The sequence below is a fragment of the Coptis chinensis genome, chromosome 6, assembly GCF_015680905.1.
Source record: "Coptis chinensis isolate HL-2020 chromosome 6, ASM1568090v1, whole genome shotgun sequence".
NCBI classification, from domain to species: domain Eukaryota; kingdom Viridiplantae; phylum Streptophyta; class Magnoliopsida; order Ranunculales; family Ranunculaceae; genus Coptis; species Coptis chinensis.
Genome location: NC_141461.1, coordinates 13324933 through 13330932, shown reverse-complemented (window position 1 = coordinate 13330932; position 6000 = coordinate 13324933).

The window sequence follows — 6000 nt, the reverse complement described above, 5'->3', positions numbered from 1 at the left end:
CCCCAGTGAATCCCAACAAAGCCTGACTAGAGCCGATGTTTCCAAAGGAACAAAACCAGTGCAGAACGGGTCCACATGTAAAGAAGCAGCAAACTTCCGAAGCTCACATCTTTCAAACCTGGATGCCGACTTCGGCTAGTGAACTTCCAGAGCAATCAGGGTGACGAATTCTATGCAAAGACAGAAAGTTGTAAAAACGCCAAAATCGGCGCCGCCACTAGACACACCACGTGGACCCACTCTGTGGGCCCAAAAGGCATGACGAGTCAGCATAGACAGGTGGCAAGTGATGGTCACAATTTTGTGCCACCTTGCAAAAGGAAAAGACACGTATCAATTCAATGTTTGAATTGAATTGGCTGTAGACAAAACATTAATTGCAAATTTTGTTTCCTAAACAAAACTTTGGAAGGAATACAAATGAGGAAAAGACAAAAAGCAAAGTAAACAAGGTAAAGACAAAACTTTGTATTTCAAAGTTTTGAAGGATTCAATTTAACAAATTAAAAGGACGAAATAGATTAAAAGGCTTCACGAGGGAGACCAGCCTATATATATATGTGAGGGGGGTCTTCAATATTTCTCCTTCAGCATTTTATGCTTTAGTCTTTGCTCATTAGTTAGTTAGCTTTAGTTTATCGTCTGTAGCTTCATTCCAGTAGGTAGTTTACATTCCGTCATTTTCCCTTCCAGCAGCTTCAGTATTGTAAGTCTTTCTTCTTAATAAAAGTCATTTCTTTTCAAGTTTAATTCCTGTCCTGCATTTACTTATTTATTGTATACAACAAGTTTAATTATTCCTCCAATGACTATGAGCTAATCCCCTCCCCCCCCTCAAGGAGAGGGTTATGCTGCTCGTGTGAGAATCCGGATTGACACTTTAATATTATAGAATCACTACTTAGGAATTAGGTGTAGATTATACATCCGGTCCCAAAATGATTGAGACTATACAAATTTGGAGTGCTGATGCTCCAGAACAGTCTCGCGCGCGACTCTTTGATGTCAGATAGCTCTCCAATTTGTCCAGCTGATGTAGAATCGAACCAGGAGCTGAAATGATATTCCAGAGATGAAATATTAGTTCAACTCCTTATGCTAGTAAGATATGCTCAGAGATGTGTGTATTTCGCTAGGGATCGATACTCGACGTCGTCTCGAGTTTGTCTATGAACTCGAGACGGATTAGAGCTGTAGTGATATGGTAGTATAAACTGTTGAAAATGATTCTTGTATGAATACGATTAACCCTCTCTCTGTTTCTCTATCTTTGTTTATTTACGTCGAAATCACCGTTATTTATTTACATTATTTGCATTACTGTTAATTTACTTAAACCAACTAAATAACCTAAAATCCTACTCACCAAAAATTGTAAATCCAGATGTAAACCTTGCCGAGCCTTAAGGTTTGGACGATCCCTTACTCGACCTATCCTACCAAACCCACGTGAGTAAGGTAACTTGACTAAACGAATGACTATACGGACTTTGGACTTTGGACTTTGGTCTTCGGACTTCGGACTTAAGTATAAAACCAAAACGTACAATTTAACGTTTTATCAAATAGCACCGCTGCACGCCGAAGGACTCTGGACATTTAACGTAATAACTGTAATACATCAAACATAACCCCCTCCCCTACCCCCTCATTTTTTTTTATTTCTATTTCTTTTGCAATACTAACGTGTTACGTACCTGTTTGCCACAATTTTTTCTACTAACAGATACCTATGAACCAGATCTTGTTTATCTTTATTAGCACAGTCTAAGTATTCCGTAGGAACTTGAAGTACTGAACTAATAAAAGAGTCTCGGACTAGACTATATTAGTAGCGCGCGACACTAACATGTAGTATCAACACTCCGGTTTTTAGGTACAGACCACTTTCTTTCTCAGTACTATTTTGGACTCTCTAGTCCTATTTATTACCCATCCAGTAAGATTCACGAGCTCGAGTTAATTCGATCGTTGTACGAGGAATCGCGGGACGCCAGGTTTCGAATTCTTAAACTCCTCAAACTTTGTCAAGGATATTATTTGCTATAACCTGTTTCACCTCGCATATTTGTGTGTTGGCATAAAAATCTTTGCATGTAAATGTGGTTCGTCATTACATATTCACGTTAATACGATTAATATGATTCGAATATATTTGGATGTAATAGTAATTTCAAACCACCTACTTAGAATATTTTTGTATGTATATGTTACATCAATTCACGTACGCGGTATTCATTTACATGAGTTCATTCTCAACATTCCCCTAGCTCACATATAGTTGCACTTATCGGTAGCTATAGATTATTGCATGCATAGAACATAATTCTATTCACATATAAGTAATATAGATTTGCATGTGTAGACTTGCTGTGTAAAACTAGCATGTGTTAATTGTATGTTTAGTTTCTATTTTGGCATCTATCGTCTTTAATTGCATGTTTCGTAATCACGTCTCCATAATACATTAATTACGTAAACTAAAAATAATAAAATAAAAAAATAATTAAAATCCTAATAATTAAAATTTCATCATAATCATCTTAATAATACCCCGCATAATACACCATCATAAATCATTATCCTATTCCATCAGTGTCTAGGAAACTTGAAAGATTGAGATTGCCTAATTAAGGAACGTGCTAGCACAAACAACCTCCCTCAATTCTCTCAGGTGACCTAGCTGCTGGAATATTCACATGTTATCCTAGCTTACCTGCTCGAGTTAGCAACAGCTCAGGAAAACATGCTTCACCTCCCTCATTCCTTAATTCTAAATCATCCTGTCATAAATTGTTCCTTATGAGCCTAAAATTAAAACTTGTGTTTGTATGAGACTACGGTCTGGTACTAATAAGGAATTAGAACTTACATATCGTCATCGGAAATACAATAAACAACTGCTTAAGCTATCTCCTAGACATAGTTCCTCCTCCGTAAACCAACCTCGTCAAGTATCTTCGTTGTCATTATCTCCCTTAGTTATGGCTCAGGAAAATCCCACAATCGAGAAACCACTTTCGGACTTCTATATTGCCTTACAAGAAGGACTTGCTTCCTACATTAAACTCGATGAGATTGTAGGAGATTTTCGCATTCCGCCAAACATTTTTGGTTTGTTACCTGTTTACTATGGTCTAGATCATGAAAGACCATACAATCACCTTCGTCGGATGCAACAAGTAGTCACCACTTTCCGCCATCCGACCGTTACCAATGAACAAGTCTTGCTTAGGTTATTTCCCATCACCTTAGCTGATAAAACTTCAATTTGGCTCGCAGGCGAAGCGCCGCAATCTATTGACATATGGGCCAAACTCGTACAAGCATTCATGATAAAGTTTTATACTCAGAAGAAAACTACATAAATGCTTTAGAAGATTCAATTTTTTCGCCAGCACCCCCAGGAATCCTTTTCAGAAGCATGAAGCAGATTTACTGATCTGCTTCTCGAATGTCCCCATCATCAACTCGGCACCGCTGTTTTAGTCCGTTCATTCTTTAATGGTCTCTCTGACCATCAAAAGGAAACATTAGATATCATTAACGGCGGTTGTTTCATGGACAAAGGCGCTACTGAAGCATACACTTTTCTTGAGAAACAGGCTTCACGAAGCACCCATTGGGGAAACACTGATTCTTCCAGATCTTCTAAAGACACTCCTACCAAGGTTACGTCTATGTTCGAGGTCAAACCCGATCCTAAATTAAAAACTTTGATCGAGTCCCTAAACAAAAAGGTCAATGCTCTTTCGGTTCAAGTAAATGATCAAAAACCCAAACAAGTCATGGCTACCAATGCTTCCCCATGTCTTCTTTGCTTAAGTCCTGAGCACGCCAATTCTTATTGTCCTTTGGTATAAGAGTGCTCTCCACAACCATCTGAAGAGGCTTGTGCTTTCAACATCCCTAATGCACCTTGGCGACAACATCCGAATTTGGCTTGGGCCCCCCTGCCCAACAACAAGCTACTCCGAGTGTCAACAACGCTCCTGTACGACCACCCACGAACTACAATTCCTACCGTCACGGAAATCCTCCGCAATTCTAGCAAGGGCAAAGTCATTTTCCCAACAACGCAAATATAGGGTACCAAAACAACCGCAGCCTTGTTCCCACTAATCAAGGATATGGCTACCAAAATCAACCCATAAACAATAATTGTGAACTTGTTCCTGCCGCTCCACTGGTACAATCCACTACCAATAAAATAGCTGAAACTTTTCTGACTTACATGAATCAACATAATCAAATCCTAGCATCTATCCAACAGTCTATTCAGCTGTTAGCACAGGATAAAAGTCAAAAGGGCGTGTTTTCAGGCTAAGCAGTTCCAAATCCTAAGCCCACCAACACTGCCTTTGAACTCAACAATGCACTAGGATCTAGTAATCCCAGCCAAGGTGAGGTAAATGTCATCACCACTCTTCGTTCTGGCCGAACCATCGACAACAACATATGTATGCCAGACATTGAATCGACAAAAGCCACGGCTGACGTCCTTCCAACTCCTACCTCGCAACTTATAGCGGACAAAGTTGTTCCTTCCATATCTACATCCACGTCCCTAGGGAAAGACATCACTGATCCATATGCGCGATTCCGCCCAAAAGATCTATTACCTACCCGTTTGGCAAAGAACAAACCTGGCGAACATTTTGATAAGATCCGTGAAACCTTCAAAAATTTGACCATAAACTTACCTTTTCTAGATGCGCTTAAGCATTTACCCAAGCATGCCAAGTTTTAGAAAGAGATGTGCACCAAAAAACGACGTACGAATGTTCCTCAACAAGCGTTCCTCACTGAGCAATTTCCCTCAATTACTACTACCAATGGTGTGGTTAAATACAAAGACCCAGGTCGACCAACTGTACCATGCACGTTGGGCGACAAGTATACCGCTACCGCACTTTAGACCTAGGCGCCAGTGTTAACCTACTTCCCTACTACTTATTTAAGCAATTAGGTCTTCATGAATTAAAACCTACCAATATGACTCTGCAACTCGCGGATCGCTCCATCAAGTACCCAAAGGGCATAGTAGAAAACGTCATAGTCAATGTCCAAGATTTTTACTACCCAGTTGATTTTGTCATTCTAGATACCGAAGTAGCCTGTGACTCCATTCCTATCATTTTGGGACGTCCATTTCTTGCAACTACTAACGCCCTCATCAATTGTTAGGACGGTTCAATGACATTGTCTTTCGAGAACCTTTCTGTCGAAGTCAACGTGTTCAAATTAATGAAATAATTTCCCGATCCTATAATGGAGGGTGAGATTAGCTTGGTCGATAATATGGAATAAGAATATTTCGAAAACTCTTTTCCCCCAGACAAGGTACACCAATTTCTTTCTTTTGATAATCCTAAGTTTACTCGTACATTAAGGATGTCCACGCATTATTAGAGTCAGTACCTCTATTTGACCCTACTGCTGCATTATCAACTGATTCAGAAGAACCGGACTCGCTCTTTTCCATTGAAGAGACAGCCCCTCACGATTCCTTGATCCTCACTCCTCCAACTCCAGATTTAAAACCTCTACCCTTTGATTTGAAGTACGTGCGTCTCGATCCCTATGGTTGTCACCCTATAATAATTTCTTCTCACTTGACTACCAACGAAAAAGCACGTTTGATTCATGTCATTCGTGAACATCGCTCCACTATTGGATGGTCCTTAGATGATATCAAAGGAATAGACCCTAGCGTATGCACGCATCACATACATCTCGATAACGGCACAAAGATATCGCGGGAACCGCAACGTCCTCTTAACCCCGCCATGAAAGAGGTGGTGAGGGAGGAAGTTTTACGTTTACTTGATGCAGGTATAATATACCCTATCTCTGATAGTGACTGGGTTAGTCCTGTCCACGTTGTTCTCAAAAAGTCCGGCATTCAAGTTGTACAAAATGTAATTGGTATGTTGCTGGGACAGGGCATGGAACGTCTTACAAGCTGATTTTGAGGCAGTGGAGAAATGTCAATCCCCC